The sequence below is a fragment of the Nanorana parkeri genome, unplaced genomic scaffold, assembly GCF_000935625.1.
Source record: "Nanorana parkeri isolate BGI_ZX_2015 unplaced genomic scaffold, ASM93562v1 scaffold1650, whole genome shotgun sequence".
NCBI lineage: Eukaryota > Metazoa > Chordata > Amphibia > Anura > Dicroglossidae > Nanorana > Nanorana parkeri.
In genome coordinates this window covers 2,453-23,293 of record NW_017307918.1, presented here as the reverse complement: position 1 = coordinate 23,293, position 20,841 = coordinate 2,453, and the positions used below count along the sequence as shown (strand labels likewise).

At 45.1% G+C, this 20,841-nt stretch overlaps 1 protein-coding gene across 1 annotated transcript in view; it reads right to left on the bottom strand.

Annotated features, from left to right (window-relative positions):
• Positions 1 to 15,805, bottom strand: part of RABEPK (Rab9 effector protein with kelch motifs) — a 188,536-nt gene extending 172,731 nt beyond the window's left edge. The window contains exon 1 of the mRNA XM_018570994.1: positions 15,788 to 15,805. The gene's annotated coding sequence lies outside the window, so the exon portion shown is untranslated. The remainder of the gene's footprint in view (positions 1 to 15,787) is intronic.
• Positions 15,806 to 20,841: the final 5,036 nt, after the last annotated feature.

The following is a 20,841-nucleotide window of genomic DNA, read 5'->3' as shown; positions in this document are numbered from 1 at the left end:
TTCCTTGGTGTGCACAGAGCTGAAGAAAGTATTAAAAGATTTGCCCTCTCTTTATCCCCAATTACCAATTCTGAGTCAAATTCAAGGGGCCTACATGCTCACACCTGATTTTTTTTTATTACTATTAATATATAAAGAATATTTTGGGGTTTGTCTTGCAATCTTTTGCAGCTTGTCATTCGTTTTGAATCTTTGCAATATGTATTTCCTTTTTACATATTTTGTTATATTCTTTGTAGTTTTTAAATGACGACAGTGTTCCTTCATTTTTATATTTTTAAAACACCCTTTTCTTATTCTTTATGGCTTTTTTAACATTGGATGTGAGCCACATGGGTTTTACTTTTAGCCTTTTAAACTTATTGCTTACAGGAATATATTTTGCAGTATGTTTGTGAACAATTGATTTGAAACATTCCCATTTCTGTTCTGTGTTTCTTGATGAAAATATTTACTCCCAGTCCAAGTCTTCAAGAGCAGCCCTCAGCATGGGAAAATGTGCTCTCCTGAAGTTAAGGGTTTTTATTTTTTCCAGTATGCGCATGTTGTTTACAACTTAAGTTAAATGAAATCATTGTATGGTCACTGTTACCCAGATGTTCTTAAATATGAATATGTGTAATAAGCTCTGCATTGTTTGAGATTACCGAAACTAGCAGAGCATCATTTCTACTTGGTGATTCTACATACATAAAATTGTCATGCAATAAGTTTATAAATGTCCACCCTTTTGCTGTTCCAGCAGTGCTATTAGGCCAATCAATGTCAGGATATGTCATGGTTCTTATGCTGAATTGTGTTATTTGGTGCATAGTGGTCCTAGATCTAACCCTGCCATTACAATGCGGACTGTTTTGATGGTCTGGAAGCAGATGAGGACGTGTATTGGTGAGGTAGATACCTAGTAATCCGCTACTTCCTCACCTTAATTCTCTTCCTGACCCTCAGGTATGGGCCGCATATGGGGTTAAAACACTTATAGGGTTATTCACGAAAGTGTAAAGAGTTTGGAGAAGGCAGGAGAAGTGAACAATCTAGGACAAAATAGCTGATTTGGAAAAATTCTCCAATTCCACTCACTTTCCAAATCAGCTATGTTGTCCTAGATTGTTCACTTCTCCTGCCTTCTCCAAACTCCACATCCTTTAGGCCTGGTTCACACCTGGGCGTTTTACAGCGCGTTCCTACGCTCTGTAAAACGCTCAACATGTGAAAACCAATGATTGCCTATGGGCATGGTTCCCACTTGGGCGTTTTACAGTGCATAGGAACGCGCTGCAAAACGCCCTACGCCCAAAGAAATACAGGAGCTTCTTTGTGGCGTATTTGCCGCGCGTATCCATTGGGATACAGCCAGGTAGCCCTCGGAAAAGCGTGTTTGTTGCACGGTTTTTTTAACCGCGAATCGCGGTAGAAATGCGCAACAAGCGCGCATATTCAATACGCCTAGGTGTGAACCCAGCCTTAGTGAAAAGCCCTGTTAGACATATAATGCCTTGTGGGTCCCTGCTGGATTTTAATTCCCTTAAATAAAAGTTTTGCCTTCCCAATCGTATGTTCTTTAGATATTTACAGCTCAGCATGCTAGTGCTCAGTTCAGCCTGTTGAACTTGCCCACAACCTGATTGAAAGGTTCCTGATTCAGGAGAATGCTGGGAAGATTCTTTCTTCTATTTATGTCTGCCTGTTTGTGTACTATGCCTCCAGGGCATTCTGTCTTTTTTGAGCGATGGCGGGGGGATATCCCCGGTTTGACGGAAGAGGACTGGACTGAGAGTTCGTCCCTCGGATGATCTCAGCTAGGGACAGATATATACAATTTAAAGTTTTTGCATTGTGTATATTATACCCCAGAGAAACTGTCTACTATCTATCCTGGTGCCAGTGATCACTGCGGGAGATGCCACTGAGCTACATTCCTTCATGTGATGTGGGAGTGCCCCAGGCTCGGCCAATTTTGGCATGGAGTTGTTAATGGTCTAAATTATGTATATGGGTTGACCCTGGGGTTGGATCCTCTGGTCTTGCTACTGGGCATTTTAGATTATCTTGAGGTTTCCCAGCATCAACAAACTTTTCTGTTCTGCACTATGCTCTGTTCTATAATAGAAGGGCTATTCTTCTAAAGTGGAAGCTCCCTGACCCCCCCCCCCCTCCCCCAACACTTGGGATGTGGAAGGCTGCAATTAACAAAGCCCTACCTTTATATCAAAACTTTCCTATCTGGGTAGAGGATGTCATGCCAAGCTTGAGAACATTTGGGCTGATTGGCATTCTGCTTATGACATGACTGTTGCGGATTAATGCTTTCTACTATTTCTACTATATTCATTCCTTACACCCTTTGATTTCACTCCTTCTCTACTCTCAGGTCATAGGTGTCCTCCTGATTTCATTGCCCTCTATTATTGCCTCATTGTTTTGGTGTTAAGTGCCTTTGAATGTATGGTGCCTTCATGTTTTCTAAGATGTTAGTTTTTTGCATATACAAAACACACAAAAACATATCTGTGAAAAAAAAAAAAGAAAAAAAAATTAAAGTGATATAAAGTAAATCAACCCCGCTGCCCCGCCATCTGTATGCAAATAAATGCACGTGTAGGACATTGTGTGTGTGCGCGCGCGCGCGCGTTGAGTGCTGCCGTCATTCCACTGTGTGCCGTATTATAGTAGCCAGGCTGCAGAACTCTCTTACTACACGCACAATGAGCATTAAAGGGTAACTTGGGAAAATAGACTTACCCGAGTAAATCTGGCCCCGTCTCTTCCAATTCCCCCCGCTATACTTACCTTTTGGCGAACAGTCATTTCCCCCTGCTAGTATGGATATACAATCTGTACCCCGTACTGCTGTCCAGAGCAGCCCTGTGCTATGCATTTTTAATTGCGCTCACAAATTGCATTGCATTGAGGGACAAGTAGATTGGGCCCCCGCTTCAGCCTTTGGGCAAGTAGTTTTTTTTTTTAAATTTCCACACCCCTGAAGAAGCCCACCTCAGTTTTACATCTATGGCACTAAGTATCTGAAGTTGGTTAAAATGGAAGCCAGTCGCTAAGGAGTATAATAGACCCTGCACAGGAATTTAAGCTGCAGGAATCCATCTCTGGGTTATGCCTCGTTCACACACAGGCAATGGCGTTTCTGTATTTTTAAGTATCTTTGCTGGCGGTTTATGTACATTTACACGCGTATATAAAGTTGCGTGTTTTTATGAGCACATTCATGCAAATGCACAGAAACGCGCAAAAATTGCAAAGGACATTTCAAGCGCATCCTATTGAGTCTATGGGAACAAATCGCGCTGATCTGGCCAAAAAAAAGCTGATGTACTTTTTACAGCTACGGACGTTTTTCTAAGTGTGACACTACGCTCGGGTGTGAACAGGGGCTATAGAAATTAATGGGATTTTTATTGTTTTGAGCATTTCAGTGCGGAAATAATACGCACAACAAAAGCCTTGGTGTGAAGAGGTCTAATACTGCAAGTGGGATATACTGTCAAATGCACTTGTCCCAGTTACCCTTTGCCAGCGCAGGGATGTCCTCTTGCCACTTTTTTTTTTAACAGTCAGGGACTTATGGTAGAAGTAGAATAAGTCAGTCTAAAATAAAGTGAGCAGAGTGGTTTATGGAATCTGTCAGCAACCAAAAAAACATTTTTATATCACATCAGAGTCCACAGACATGGAATTAGGAAATTGGGTAGCAAGTCTCAACTGGAGGAATCTAAAAAACATCAAATAAGTTAGTTTATACAAGGACTTAAGTCTACTGAAGTCTAACAACACTTCCTATGGCAGAATGAGCTTAAAGTGACATTAAACCCTTTTTTTTTTTTCTTAAATCAGAACTGTATATGACAATTTAATTAGCTTTTTTTTTTTAAACTGCACCACTTAATTTATTTCCAGCAGCTTTCATACTGCGGCCCCCTCCCCTCCTGTTTACAGGCGTCTCCTTTGCCTAGCAGGTTGCAAAGCTGACACCCATGTGCGCTTGCTCCCGGCCAGGAGCTGAGCCAAGCTGTGTGTGTGTCAATAAAGTAATTTTTTAAAACATTTCCACACCCCTGTACTGCAGTATGCCTGTAAAAATACCATATTTGACAAGATTTATCCAACCCACTGGTGTCAATGGAAGAGATCTCCAGGTTGCACATTTGGATACCAGGAGACAGGGAAGGGGGGGGGGGATCTAATTTTCAAGGATGTATCAAGAAAGGTAATTTCTAACCATTCTAACCATACACCACAATATTTAAAGTCTGAGACCCAGAGCAAGAAGGGTAGGAGGGACAGGGGGAAGCAAGTGGACATAGCAGGAAATTATTATACCAGCGAATTACCCCAGAGATGGACCCACAGAAGAAGTAATCAATAATATCAAGAGTGCTGAACGTAGTGGTAATTCATAATCCATAATAAATCACAATTATGACAAATCACGGCTTGAACTATCTTGCTTTGCATGTAATGAGTCTATCTCATATTAGTTTCACCTTTTAAGTTGCATTACTGAAATAAATTAACTTTTGCACGATATTCTAATTATTCGAGTTTCACCTGTAAGAGGGTGTCATTCACTTTACTGCTATCCAGGGCTTCGTCAGAGAGATTTCCTCTCAATTTCATTTTGGAGACAACCTTTTTCCAGACCGGAAGTGAAGAAAACAGACAATAAAAAGCTGACAGAGGTTCTATCATAACCCTACTTAACTTAAAAAAAGCATTTTCACTTCTACCTGTGCTGCTGTTAGAGAGGTTTCCCTTCACTTCCTGTCCTGGAGACAACCTGTTCACCTGACAGGAAGTGTAGAGATTTCTCCAATTGAGCACCTAACTGCAGTAAAACCTTAGAGGAGTTCTAAAACTTAACCACGCTATGCAAAGCAAAAAAGGTTTTGGATATAGATACATTTTAAAGTGGACCTTTACACCCTTTCACTAAAAATCACATCAGCATGCAGCTCTGCATGCTGGTATGAAATCATCTTACATTGATTAAACAAACATGTTTTGCTTTTACTTACAATTACTGTTTTCCCACTTACTGGTCCTCTTAGGCATTAGTGATTGAGACTGTGCTACATAAATCCTGGGAAGGTCACATCACAGTGTATTGCTGCGAAAGATTGACAGCAAGCAGTGGGCAGGTGCAATAGCACATTTTAAAATATCCAATAGCAGTCTGGGACGGAACGGGCAAGGGGCAGAAGAGACACGGGGCGGCAGTGCAGGTACGGAAGGCAGCGGGGGGAATGCAGTCACAGCAGAACTCCCCGCAGGTGCCGCCTGCAGTGGTCTGTGTACCCGCTGCCTCTGTCAATACAGGCGGGGATTGAAAAGGAGACAGACCGCTGCAGCCAGCACCAGCCGGGAGGAGAACCAGAGCGGTGGCAACTAATTGTAAATCAACTAATCGATGATAAGAACCGTTGCCAACGCTTCTCATTAGCTATTATAATCAATTAAAATCGATTATTTGTTGCAGCCCTACACTGGCAGAAAACAACACTGGTATGTTTGAGTAGGATTTAATAAAATTTACCATTTCTATCTTGAGCTTTCTATTGGGTTTAGCTCAGTTTTAAGCTTAGAAGTAAAACACTGCCCTTATGCATGCTACCCTGTGCCTCACATACAGGCAGGGGCGGACTGACAACACATGGGGCCTACGGGCAATAAGAGATTATGGGGCCCCCTTGTACTCCACCCATATACAGGCCCCACCCACATATACATTCTTGTATTACAGAAATAATTTCTCCGCACTGTTTTCAAATATCACATCTATTCACTAAAAAGTGAACTGCAGGGGAATTGGTAGGTGACATTCAAAATCTAGAACGATATAGGTGATTTGGAAAGTGAGCCAAATGGCAGAAATTTTCTGGTTGAGCTATTTTGACCTACATTCTTCAATTCTGCCAATTATCCTGGGTGAATTGCAGGAGAATTAGTAGGACATTTGACAGGGAAAGTGAATAATCTAGGACCGGAGTGGGGGTTTGGGCACATATTGTATGTGCAAAATACAAACCCCGCCCCCCTGCATGTAGTAAGGCCCCCAAATGGTCAGTCTACCCATGACCAGAACCAATGCACGGCAGACCTCAGACCAGAACCAATGCAAGACAGACCACAGACCAGAACCAATGCAAGACAGACCACAGACCAGGACCAATGCACGGCAGACTGCAGACCAAAACCAATGCACGGCAGACGAAAACCAATGCATGGCAAAACTGAGACCAGCACCAATGCAAGGCAGACCAGAGACCAGAACCAATGTATAATTTTACACTTTCCATTTCACTATATTGCACACCACACTATCTTTATTTTTTACTTCCACCGCTCCAAGCTTGCTCCTGTGATGGACTACAACCTCAATACAAACTAGTAGTCCCATCACTGGAGCCTTTTTTTGAACTCTATTTTATGGTTTATCTGATTAACCGATTAATCGAACCTAATAATCGACTAACTAATCGATTTTGAAAATAATCGTTAGCTGCAGCTCTACTGCAGACCAGATTCAATACACGGCAGACAGCAGACTAGGCAGTTAGAATACCAAATACTTCTCCAGGATCAGCTATCCCACACATATGTGCCATGCATGGCTCCGTTAATTGTTCACAGCAATACTATCACTCGCCCAAAATTTTTGGGCACAGTTCTCAGTCTCAAGCTGTTGCTGAAAGCTGTCACTGTGTGTCCCCGATGTATATATGTAATGAGTTGATGTGTCACCTGCACTCCTTACAGCAATTGGACCTGGATTAATGATTGTGGTGCTCATAGTGATTGCACGGATGACAGAGTGTATTCCAAAATCCTAGAAGATGGAGATCACCGGCACTCGTCATATGACATACGTTAAAGTGACATTAAAGTAAAAAAAAAATTCCCCTCCCCCATGTAAATGTTAGCACTTACCTTAAATGATGTCTCTTATTCTGATCTTCCTCTTCTTTCCCCGTGTTTTCATGTGTCCCTCCAGCGGTGCGGCGGCTCTCCGATCCAGCGCTGACTGCTCTGTCCCTCCGATCCAGCGGTGTCTGCATGCGGGTGCAAGCGTCCATAGACTTACATTGCGTCTCTGCTCGTCTCCCGGCCAGGATCGGAACTGCGCATGCGCCCGCCCCAAGATCCTTTGCGGCCGTACGATCACTTCCTGATTCTCGGCGCGGGAGCGAGCAGCGATAATGAGGTAAGTTTAAAACTAGTTAAAGCGGGGGTTTTTTTTTTTTAAACTTCTTGCCTATATCTACTGCTTGCTAGCAGTAGGTATAGGCAAAAAAAACGGAGGGTTTAGAACCCTTTAAGGCACGCATAATACATGCACCCCTATAGACATTGTACATACTACACATAATGTGGATGTATGCAAAACAAGGCAATTGCACAGGTAGTCTGCTTTTCTTGCATGCATGCTAAATGGCCATGCTAAAGGATGACGTGATGGATTGTAAATAATTTGGTATATTTTACCATATGACATGACATCTGTGGTCTTTATATCCAGTACTGTATACAGTTATCTACCTTGTTCTGCCCTTATATGCTGTGGTTTTACCATAATGTCCTTCTCTGCTGTTTGTTCGTATTTCTCCTTGACATTTGATGCCATGTCCCTGCTCGTTCCATCCTCCCCTCTCCTTCTCTCCTTTGATTTATTTTGCTGCTGCCCGGCTTATCTAAGTTTGTTTATTGTTCTTTGTGCAAGCAGCCATCTCCCCTCTTTTCCTGTGTGCCAGTGTGTTCAGCGGTGAGCGGTCATTACACTGAACACAGAGCCGAGCAAAAACAATGAGTGCTGGTGATCTCTAAATCCCCCCAGTCTCCGGGGGTGTTGCCATCCCAGCAGCGTTCCAGGCTTGTGGGTACGCGTCAGACAGATAGAGAACTCACCCGGGAAGACAGTGCAGCTCAGACTGGCAAACAGATGATGCGTGCAGGCAAGAAGTGGGAAAAGAGAACAGGGGTCGGTGACGGGCCCCCTGCTGGCCGTGGGTCCTCTGTCAGTGCCCGAATGGTCAGTCCGCCCCTGCATACAGGCACATGCATATGAATTCAAAAGCCAGAACTGACTCTCAACATCATTTTGGAAAGGGGCGAGTAGCAGTATAGAGTGAAGGTGAAAACCATGAACGCAAAAACGCGTGCATGCAAATCTGGTCTGCATTTGGTGTGAACAAGGCTTTATACATATACTGCCATGAAAGCTGCAAGAAAACTGAAAACTCTATCCTACTTACCAGTAATTTTGCTTTCCTGGTGCCTATCCATAGCAGCATACCTTTGATAGCTCGGCCCATTATCCCGGCCCACAGGACCATTGTAAATCTATAAAAGAGAGAGAGACGCCCCTGCATTCTTATAACTATATCACATCAGAACGGAGGGTAGCTATGATGCCACGGATAGGCACCAGGGAAGGAAAATTACTGTTATGATACAATTTTCCGTTTTCCTGGTGCCTCCATGGCAGCATACCTTTGATAAATCCTGAGCTGACAGGGTAGGTAGCTGCAAGATATTTATTGAACAAAAAGGAGCCCAAATGGCTTGTCTGCCAAAGTCCACGGTAGTCAGTTCTCCTGGGTCAATCTTGTAGTGCCTGATAAAAGGTGTGCCGTGACAACCAGTTGGCAGCTTTACAACTTGCCTCCAGGAATTACAAAAAAGGTGCTCCGATGACCTGAAGGAGTCGGTCAGATTCAGATAGTACCGCAGAGCTCTTGCCACATCTAGTTCATGCAATTCCGATCCTTGTGGACAGTCCGTGAATGATGCCAGGACCCATTCCTGTGTCAGATGGAAAGGAGACACTACTTTAGGAAGAAAGTGAGGGAGAGGAAGTAACTCCACTCTATCCGGGAAAGGGGTCCCTTGTGCCCTAAGCCTGGATCTCCGAAACTTGGCCTCTCGAGGTGATCGCCATCAGAAAGACCGCCTTCAAGGTAATGTCCCACAAGGAGCACTCTTTTGTAGCGGCAAAAGGTGGTTTTGCTAACATATCCAGAACGACTGTCAGAGCCCATTGGGGAAAACAGTGTCTTCTGGTTAGGAGGGATTTTGAGAACTGGTTTAAGAAACTGGACCTCTAATGCCTGATCCTCCCAGTTGATTTTCGTGACTGCTGAGATAGCCAAGATCTGAACTTTTAAGGAACTTAGACTCAGTCACATATCCAGCCCCTTTTGCAGAAAAGCCAAGAGCTGTGAAGTGGGTGGAAGGGTTGGATCTAACCCTTTCTCAGTGGCAAAGTCTGAGAACTTCTGCCAAATTCTGTCATAAGTGTTCGTAGTAGAGGTTTTTCTGGACTTCAGCAAGGTCTCTATAACTGCTGAAAAACACCCCGAAGCCTCTAGTTGCCGCCTCTCAACCTCCAAGCATCAAGGGACAGCTTGCCTGGACATGGATGATACGACCCCCTTTGAGACAGGAGCTGCGGAAATATCGTCAGAGGAATTGGAGTGAAAGTGCTGAGGTGTAGAGCCAGGGCAAACCACGGTCTGCGCGGCCAGTATGGAAGAATCGCTATCAGCATCACTTGTTCTGTGCATAGACGCACTAGGAATCTGAGAATCAATTACACCGGGGGGCGTAGCCCATCCTGAAGTCCCAGGGATGCGCCAGAGCATCCACCCCGACCGCAGCGGCATGAGACCATCTGGATAGGAAGTGAGGGACCATCCATCCGGTTGCCTTCGGCCGCAGAGAGATCTGCTTGAGGTAGGCCCCACAGACGGACTAGCTGATTGAAGACCTCTGAATGTACTGACCAAAACTATAATGGGCTCCACTTCTCTGAGAAGAGAAAAGCTGTGCGTTCCCCACTGCTTCTGGATATACAATACAGCCGATCTGTTGTCCATCCGGCTTTCCTTGCAGACTGGGGGTTAATGACGTCAGCACCATGAATGCCGCCCTGTGCTCGAGGACATTCAACACCATCCCTTTCGTACAGAAGGACCATCTCCCCTGAAGTTCGGTATTCCGACTCAGAGCCCCCCAACCTTTGGCGCTGGCGTCTGAGGTCACTGTCACCCAAGGGAGACTGCCTAGAGGGTGTGAATGTGCTAGCGAACGGTGGTTCAGGATCCACCATAGGCTCCTGCACATTCCTGTGGACAACAAAATTCTTTGGTGCATCGACTCCTTTCGCCATTGGACAAGGAAACCCCTTTGAAAAGGTCGTACATGCCAGTGTGCCCAGGGAACCATTGGAATGCATGAGGTCATGGAGCCGAGAAGGCTCAAACATTGGGAGGCGCTCCTGGAGGTGGAGAAGATCGCCTTCTCTGCCTTGGACCTCAAGGACTCCGCCTTCAGAGGAGGTAGTGAGACAGAACTGCCGATGTCTAGGGTAAGCAGCTTAGAGGCACACCTAGGAGCAGGAAGGTGCAACGTACCAAAGTAAACGAGATGTGCGTGGCACATGCATACAAAGAAAGAAGCAGGATAACAGAGAGAAAAGTACACAAAGAAGCACAAAAAGGGATGTATGCACACAGGGGTGTGCAGACAAGGATGAATCCAACACAGCCACCAGGTAAGAGAGGAGCACAGAAATAAATGGGTGACAGCAAAGGAAGATACACTGGAAGGTAAGTGACGGAGTAGAAGTACAACAAGCAGTAAATAGGGGGAAGCAAACAGACAAAGACTGGAGAGGGAAAACACAGTAGAAGTAAGACAATGAAGGCAGTTGAGAGGCGCACAGGTGAAGGCAATTAAGGCCTGCAACAAAATACTAAAGGAACCACTGAAATACTATAGTAGGGGTGCAAGGAGCAAAGCAGGGGAAAACGCCAAACAGGGATGCCAGCTGGTAGAGGGAAGCCAAAAAGGCACAGGGATCCAATAGCAAGCGCAGGGAATAGGATCCCAGGGGTAGTCAGAGACACAAGGGGTACGGAACAAGGCAAAAGACTTGTTGCTCGCACCAAGAGCAACAAGTGAGGAAGTCCTAAATAGGGGAGAAGGAGAGCAGATTGGCTGCAGCCTTGTGAGACACTATAGGCTGACAGCCCAGAAACAGGGAGCAAAGCGAAAATCTGGCATGGATTTCTGGATATTGTGACATTGACCAGCCAACCAAACTTGGCCAGAGTGGACAGGAGGATCTCCCTGTGCCGCAACAACCCGGCTTCATCGCTGGACAACAGCAAAATATCGTCCAAGTAGTGGTAGACACGCAAGCCTTGTTCTCGAAGAGGAGCCAGGACGGCAATCAGTACCTTTGTGAATGTCCTGGGAAAGGTGGACAGGCCGAACGGTAGACTCACAAACTGCAGATGTAGGTCGCCGATTGCAAACCTCAAGTATTTTTTCAAATGAGGGAAGAATGGGAAAATCCTGTAGGTCTACCGATAGCATCCAGTCCCCCGGGCGCATAGGCTGTATAATGGTTTGAAGTGATTCCATCTTGAATCTTTGGATATGCATATTCAGCCGTATTAGATCGATTACCGGCCTCCAATCGCCAGTTTTTTTCCGCATCCGAAAGAGTGGTGAATAAAACCCCCCAGAACCTTTCTGAGTGAGGAACTGGAGACACAGCACCTTGTTGCAATAGAGAATGGATATAGTGTAGGAGCGACTCACTCCGCCTGGGGCGAAGTTGGAATTCTTGTGGGTGAAAACGAATCTTGTGGGGGGTCTCGACTTGAAGGTCCAGTAATGGCCGTGGTTGACCGTTGACACTACCCACGGATCTCCGCACAACTCTGTCCAAATGTGCGCAAATCGATGAAGCCTGGCCCTTACTGCGCCCGGTTGGGCATGTAATCCATCAAAAGGGCTTGGCAGAATCAGAAGAAGTCAGCACAGGCTTCTGCCTCTCGTCGCATGAAGGTAGCCTGGGTGCCCTTCCATCCTCTCTTTTGGTCCTTTCCTTGGCCAAAGGGCCCCGAAGCGTTAAACCTTGTTTGTCTAGCAAAAAATCCCTTCTGGCGTCTAGCTTTGCGATCCTGCGGAATTAACCCTGACTTCCTGCCAGTCACCCGCAAGATGGCTGTCTCCAGTTTTTCTCCAAAGAGGGACTTCCCATCATAAGGGATTTTGCCACCCCTGTTTGGAGGATGGTTCCACGAACCAGGGTTTTAGACAAAGAGCTCGCTCAGCAGTGACGGAATGCAACATAGACCGAGCAGAACATCTGATAACATCTATAGCGGCCCTGCCCACGAAGTCCGCTTTCAGCTTGAATTCGGCCAAGGCCTTTATAATGTCATCTTTTGGGACATCCTGTTGTATGGCTGCCTCTAAATTCTCGATCCAACAAGAGAGTGCTCTGGATATGAAGGTGAGGGCCACAGTCGGTTTTCTTGTGGTTTTGGTCAATTCGTCTGTCAAGAATATCCTTGAAGGAAGCAAAGTCCTCTATGGGGAGGGTGGCATTCTTCGCCAAGCGCATCATCATGGAACATTTGTAAACATGCTGCCACAGTAAGTGAAATAGCTGTAGTCTTGCAGTTCAGAGAATGTACTCATTCATGTAATGGGTAACCAGACATTTTTTAACTGCAGGCAATTGGGAAGTTCTGATATTGTCATGCAAGAGTGTCAGATAGGGTTGCCACCTGTCCAGGATTCACCCGGACAGTCCGGGTTTTGAATGCTGTGTCCGGGTTTCATGGCAGTAGAAACCCGGACACAAGATGTCAGGCAGACAGGGGCAACCAAAATTAAGATAGGAGCTACTGGCCCCCCACTGAAAATAGTCTCAACTGTGATGATTACATATGAATGAGTGGCGATATTTACATATGAATAAGTCACGACTCATTCTCCCAAAAAAACGTCCACACGTCGCTAGAGTGTTCGGGTTTCGCTTGAAGAAAAGGTGGCAACCCTAGTGTCAGACCTGCCCTAATTGACTGGCTTGAAAAGTGATTCAGGCCCACATATTGTATTGTAACATGCCGTCCCAACCCACCATGTGTCCCCATTTCACTTGATGGCTAATCTACCCTGTTAAAAATTACACTGAAAGCGCTCAGCTCTGATCACTTCCAGGTTGAGTGATGTCATTCCCTGGCCTTCATGGCTGAAGAAAGCGAATTTAGCTTTAAAAGCGTGCAGTGTTAACATTAGGTGTCTAAGAGACCCCTGAGGTTTCCTTAAAGGAGAACTCTGGGCAGAAACAAAATTAACCTGTGAGGTGGGGCTAGCCCCACACTGCAAGGGTTAACTGCTCATTTTGATCTAGGGTACTGTCTTTCACCCTGGTCAGCAATTGGTTCAGGATCCGGAGGCAGCAGGACTGCAACTTCTCCGAGAGGCAGTCCAAGAGGTGAGCCAGACGGCAGCCACCCACTGCTACTGTATTCCGCTCTGCCATTATTACCGCTGCTGCTGAGGAAACTTTTTCTGCACCTTTTTTTTTTTTTCCTGGCAGAGTCAATCATGTACTCACAGAGGATGGAAGGCAGCTCGAAGCATTGCATTGAGCAGGCTCGCTGTGTTTTGAAACCTGATTCTGGGCTCGGGTTTTATTCAGATGATGAGAGGAGATGGACGCCTCCTGTGCCGGGGTGCTCTGATCCTTGTTGGTGTGGTTGTGGCTTTCATGCTGGTGACTTCTGCAGGGAGGGTTGTTGGATTTAATCAGTTGGTTAGTTGAGTGGTGTATTTTTATGAAAGTGTGTGATATGTGTGTGATAGGAGTGTGTGTGTGTGAGATAGGAGTGTGTGTAATGTGTGTGTGTGAGATATGAGTGTGTGTAATGTGTGTGATATGAGTGTGTGTGAGTCTTGTGAGTTTGTGGTGTGTGTGTTTATGAATGTATGATTATATGTGTGTGATTATATGTGTTTGTATCTGTGAGCCTAAGGCAGTGATGCTGAACGGCTTGTAAACCTCTCTTGCCAGGCACGTTGCCTGATTCTCCTATTCTTGTAGTTGGCATGTCTCATGTCATAGAGACATGGTCTCGCCTGCACAAGGCGTATGAATGCCTCAGAATCCAGCAGGCCACATGCACTAGAAGAATCCTCCATCTTGTTCAGCTTCTTCACCCAACAACTTTGCAGATGGGAGTGGTCTGTAGCCATGTGCGGAACGCTCGTTCTATGCGCGATTTCTGCTACCAAAACGCGCAAACACTCATTTCAGCCCGTTCCCGCCGAAGTCTATGGGCGCGAATGCGCTACAAAACGGCCCAATACGCCGCAAAGAAGCTCCTGTACCTTTTCAGGCGTGGGCCGTTCGGACGGGCGGAAATACGGCAAGGTGTGAACCAGACCCATTGAATACAATGGGATTTAGATGGTTGAGCGTTTTGTAAAGCGTTCATCGAGCATTGGACGTGTTACAAAACGTTCAGGTGTGAACCAGGCCTAAATGGTATTTACAATTTTGCAGTTAAATGTGAGAAAACCCCTCTTTATGTTTTTTATGTGTTCCCATTCAAACAGCATAACAAAAGATGGCTGAATCAAGCCTTTTTCTGAGCACCTTCCCAGTGATCTGTCCTTATAGAAAGACATAGGACAGAAATTTGAGGATTAAGACAGGCAGTGTTCAAATCTACTTTATAAATTATAATAAACAAACCCCTCACAACCCCTGCTAACATTAAAAAGGAAGGGAAGCAAGTAGAGATTTTAATCCTCAAAAAGCCAGGTAGAAACCCTAAACACAAGTAAAAGCAATTTAAAATTGCAAGAAGCTTTTTCTCTGTTTTTTTTTTCCACTTAAGCAATGTGAATGGGAACATGTAACAAATATAAAATAGGTATCATCCCCATTTGGTGGAGTGGAAATACACTTTAAATGTTACAAGAAATTGGGTATTATATTGTGTTTGCGTGAACTAAAATTAATATGACTGTCATTTTTACGGAAAATATGGGTTTGATAAACAGCTGCGCTTATTTCAGGTGAAATTAAAACTTCAACTGAGACCATTTTATTCTACTTGGCTGTTCTAGTCTCTACTTTCAGAAAACATACAATGGGGGGGAAACGGGAGCAGACAAAATCTGGAGCAATTACGAATCAGCTTCCCTCTTTCATTTTCAAAGCTTAAAAGAGGACTATGTAGTAACCTTTTTATCCCATGGTTCTCCTTAGGGTCATGGGAGGACATATACTAACGCCCTCCCGTGACTCAAAGCTCAGTATATAGCAAGCTATTGCGAGCGATATACCGAGAGCGCCGCACCGGGAAGGATTCCGACAATACTGTCGAGTTCCACCCTGGCTGATTAACAGTGGACTCTGCCTATTTAGAGGCAGAGCCAGCTGTGCCCACCCACTCCTGTTCCTCCAATCAGCGCTGGAGGATCGGAGAGGGGAATCCCTGCAGGGGTATGATCGGGAAGGGAGCGAGCGACATGTGTTCGCTGACTTCCTGATCAATAGAGCCGACGTGTGACAGATTCAATGTCACACGTCGGCTCCAACTATGGGAATGAGTGTAATTCACATCATTCTCCTTTAACTGAACAAACTGAAGAGAGAAGCTGATTGGTTGCCATAACGAAACTGCTCGAGTTTTATGAATTCCCCTCAATGTCTTGGGGATTTGAAGTAATCTTCAAGCATAGAATGAGCATTTTAACAAGAATGAGCATTTTAACGTGTGCAAAAATGAAAAAAAGTATTTGGTTCAAACCAGTAATCCATGGAAACTGATGCGCTTTTTTAAAATCAGTTTAAAGTGGCCATAAACCAAGAAATAGGTCACTGTATTCTTCACCCCAAGGTAAAGCTACTAAAATCGCAAACTAGACTAGAAAGCGATTAATCAGATTACAAAGCACTCACCCACTCTGCCTTCTTTGTCCTGTCCAGCGCTTGGCGCATAACCAACTCTCTTACTACGGCTCTCACGCCGCTTAGCCCCGGTAACTGTGGCAACCGCTATTTTTTGATGCAGCGGACCTCCACCAATTCTGGATTCTCAATGATTAAAATCATCACAAATTACTTTTATTTAAGTACTTATGCTATATTCTCACCAAAGCAGACGCTGTAAACCACAATATGCAAAATAAGCCGATCAGTTCAATCTGTACTTGTCTGTTGTTGATTAAGTTTTTCAACGAAAAAAATCGTACCGCTCCTCCTTTTCCGCCCCTGCTGTCAGCAGGAACGTCTCCGGAAGTATTCTGGGTTGGACGTTACGTTCCTTTGGTGCCTCCCGCTCTAACAGTTGCTACCGAGGGAAAATGGCGCCCTTGGATCTAGATAAGTACGTGGAAATCGCTCGTCAATGCAAATATCTACCCGAAAACGATTTAAAGGTGAGAGGCTACAGGCTCTTGTTCTATGAAACCACCATCTCGGAGCAATAACTTCGATCAGTGTTGTATAATTATTAGTATTTTTTGTACTCAAGGATGCATGATCGATTGGCTAGATATGAGCCCTCGACATGCACAGTCATTATTGTAGAACAGCTTAATATAAAGATGAATACACTATGCTGCGTTGTTGTGAATATTTACATTTATTTTAAAGGGAGGTTCTGGGATCTGATATTCAAGTGAAGAATGAGTTCCTCTTTAAAAATGCTAGATTGCAGACTGTCTCTTTATGTAAACACTAGTGCTAATGGCAGCCTCCGTACGTTCTCTGTGCGGGTTACCTTTTAAATGTGTATACAACCTACATTTTATTTTGTATAGATTAGGGAATGGTTAAAATTAAATCCATTTGTATGTCACTCAGTAGAGACATTTCCTTCACTTCCTGTCTTGTAGGTATAAGAAAAGTATAAAGTAAATGAGGAACATATTCTCTTTGAGTAGGAATATGTTGCCATATGAAAACTTGCCCTATATTCCTGTTTTGGTAACGATGCAATTTTGGGTTTTCTTTCACTTTTAAGGCTTTTTCACACGATCAGATACAGACCCAAACTTTTTTTTGGGGGGGCGGCGGCGGTCTAGTCCTAAAAAACGCATACCCATTACTTACTCTGGTAAAAAGCGAGGCTAGTTCACACCATTGTGTTCAGTTTCAGAACGTTTATAAAAAGTATGCATGCACTATTTGTTTTCTGCTTTGGAAAACACAAATGCATGCAAACGCACTAGAAATTCAATTGAGACAAAATGTGCTGAAACGCATAAAAAAAAAGCACATACCTGCATTTCCAGAAATGCATCCAAATCTGGTCTGGAGATAGTGTGAACAAGCCCTTTGTGACAATGATCATCAGCACAGAGTGGATGAATCTCCCTATTTTGGACTCTGACAGCAATAAAAAAAATAATTTAAAAGACTGACACGTTCTAACCCCTCTCCACTTTGTCCAAAACTAAAAAAAAAGGCCTTGGAAACACTGTATACATCTCCATACCGCATTATTGTATAAAAAAAATAAGGTGTTGGACCTGTATTTCTGGAGCATTGATTTTAAACAGTCAGTCCTGCAGAAAACACACACATGGCTGTCATTAGGAAGTTAAGATAACTGGCACAATGTACAGAGCCAATCAGAGAGGTTCTGTACCTTTTGACAGTCAATCACAATGTAGACTACATTTGAATGCACTCCCAGAACGGAAGGAGTATTTGGAAATAAAGAAGTCGTAAGTGTGATAGTTTTTTAACTCCCTACCCCCCCATTCCTCATACATCTCATCTTCATCCTGTCTTTGTAGTAACCTGTATAATACGTCAGAGGAATTTAGCATCTTTGTCTGTGAAAGGAAATATCCATTTTAAATTAGCTGGGAAGAACTAGCATTTTGGGGGATCATTAGTGATGGCATCTTTTGAAGTTTGATGTGCTGGAAAAACACAAATGACTCTTACTGATTCCCTTTCTACATAGTCAACAGGTACAGTAAATTAAGGAAAGACCAGTTTTCTCTAAGGACACTAATGCCTGCCATCTGGATCATGTAGTCAGGGTCTTTACCATCAGGAGTCTTCGTCAGCTTCATTAGGTGAAGTTAAATGAGAACTATGAGGTGAGTGATTTCCACTCATCCTCATAGTTTAGAGCCGACCTGTGACAAAGAAGCTGTCATAGGTCAGCTCTATCGATCAGGAAGTGAGCAAAAACATGCACCTATGAGCTCACTTCCCAATCGTCTCCCTGCAGTGAGTGGTGAATGTCAGTCACCACTCCCCGCAGGGGTACCCCTCTCCGATCCTGCAGTGCTGAGTGGAGGAACGAACAGGGGAGGGGGCAAGCACAGTTGGCTCTGCCTTTAGATAGGCAGAGCCAGTTGTCACTAACGCAGCTGGGTGGATCATGACAGTATTGTCCTCCCCGTGACCCTAAAGTGAACTATGGGGAAAAACCCTTACCCCGTAGTCCTTTTAAGCCTGTCACCTGGTCATTAGAGGCTTTTCCTGGAGTCACTCAAAACCTTGTGACCCAATTCCCCACAAATACTGCCCGCAGAAGCGCTAAGCTCACCCAGGGCCATCCCCTACAGAGTCTACAGATTCAGAATACCTTCAAACTATTTCTGTAGAAAATGGTGTTGAGCCACAGTAGTTTCCTGCCGTCACCTCAGATTTACAAGGCCTTAATACAGTGTATACTACCCTGCATTTGGTGGGTCAGCAGGCTTTTTCCAGCCTTGAGTCTTTCAAAGCTCCTGTACAGGCAAAAACCTTTCCTGTATGGCAACTATTCCAGGCATTTCTTTTTTGTGGATTGGAACCACCTTGAAAGAGCTTGGTCCCTTCCTGAGAATATGTGGTACAGTCCCTCAATGAAGGGACTTCGAGAAGGTGGTTCCAGCTTCACCTTGCGCTATGTCCTCTGCAAAGGATGTCACAGAAAGAGCGGCAGTGGTGGTGATAATAGGTGCTTCTGGCACCAGTATTGCTCAGGTAAGTGGAGAGTGTTATTGTTTTTCTCTATACCTGGGCTCTGATAGACTTTGGTGAGTTTTATTCTGTTCTCCCCAGTCATCTTCCAAGACAGCCAATGGGAGAGAGGTCTCCACCTGCCTGAAACAGGAAACACATTATCCACATTAGATAAAGACACTCCTACAAACCCACCTCAGTTTTTGTTTGGAGAAACATTGCAACGTTTATTGTTTTACTTCAGGCCATTATGCAAATTGCAGGGGCCTCCCATGCTATGCGGTCTCAGAACCAGGGACAGTGGATCCTGGAAATTGGCATAGCTGGGCTTCCGGATCGGACCCCCACCTGATTATTGGCAAAGGTTTCCTTCCACAATTGAAGGGTCGGCAACCATCCTCTGTGGCGTGAGTGACTCCAAATGGAGATCCCCCTGTGTGTGTGTCTCACAATAACGTGTTATTGTCCTGCTCCCCGCAAGGGGTGCCCCCCTCCCAATCGGCTCCCACTTCACTGGCTCAGTGTATCCCTATGTGCTTTATTCCCTTTTCCCCCTGGAGGCCTGGGGATCCTGACTGACCTGGGCCCCCCATGGCAGTTGTGAGGAGGATCCGGGTCTCTCTGGCTTCCGCACATTGCTTTTGCTGGCGGGATTTGGTCCCCCTAAAAGTGGGCTTACTGTGCGGGGCCCGCTGGGGGAATAAGGAGGCATTGATTCGGCCAGGTGCCTGTCTTCTGGGAGCAATGGCGGCGGAGTTCAGGTGGAAGTGATGTCACAGGCGCACTTTCGGTGTGTCACTTCCGGTTTTCGGCTCGAGGAACTGGGCGTGCGTTCCAAGCTGGTTCGCATGCTCAGTGATTTGAGGAGCAAATGGAGGGAGTCATGGCAGCTACAAACGCTCGGTCGCGCTACAGGACGTTGGGACACATCGTTATACCTGACTGGGTCCACATTCACCATGCCTTCAGACGCTGGACCACAGCCTGCCTCTCCTGATCTGGGGGACTTGGGCACTGGCGCAAAGGTAGGCGAGTTTTTATTGGGGAAATTCTCTCCTGCCTATCCCTGCTTGTGTTGGGGGGAGGGGGGGTGCCTGCTTTGGCTGGCCAAGCGGGAAGCTCTCTGCACTATATCCAGGTTCTGTGGATTTCTTATTCTCCACAGGTCAAAGCCCCTGATAAGTCCCTTGCTCCAGCTACTACTTCGCACCCAAAGGATAGAAGATGCGCCTCTTGCAACCTCAAGCTGTCGTCGTCATCTTGGTCAGAGCCCTTGTGCAAAGGATGTGTAGAGAAGCTGGTATCCAAAGAGTCAGCTGGGATTTATAAGGGCGTTATGCATACCATGAGGGAGGCAATGGTCTCTACATTTCAGTCTTTCCGGTCTGTAATTTAGAGCACATGGTCTATTTTAGGGGGGCAAAGCAATCCGGGTCCCTCAGGTGAGGGTTGCTCGGGTGTCTATCATTGGTTCGGCCACATCTGGAGTATGCGGTCGTTTTGGTCACCGATACTCAGAAAAGATGTCCTTGAGCTGGAAAATGTCCAACGGAGGGCAACAAAACTCATGAAGGGGTTCGAGGACCTGAATTATGAAACAAAGTTGTTAAAATTAAATATATTCTCTTTGGAGGTTAGGAGATTAAGGGGGACGTGATTTTCTTGTATAAACTGTTCAATGGTGACAGCAACACTATTAACAAACTCTTTACGGTTAGCTCCGTAACAAAGACCAGAGGGCACCACCAAAAATTGGTGGAAAAAAATTTCAACACACAGGGCGCAAGGGGTTCTTCACAGTTAGAGCGGTTAAGGTCTGGAACTCGCTGCCGCAGGAAGTGATTTCAGCTAAGAGTGTGGAATCATTCAAGAAACTCCTGGACGAGTTCCTCAGAGACCATAACATACTGGGGTACAAGTACTCCTAAGAGCTAAATCACACATGGACTCATACACACGCACACACCAGCTCAAACATAAATGCATACGTGCAATAGGTTGGACTTATGTCTTTATTCAACCTCAAATACTATGTAACTATG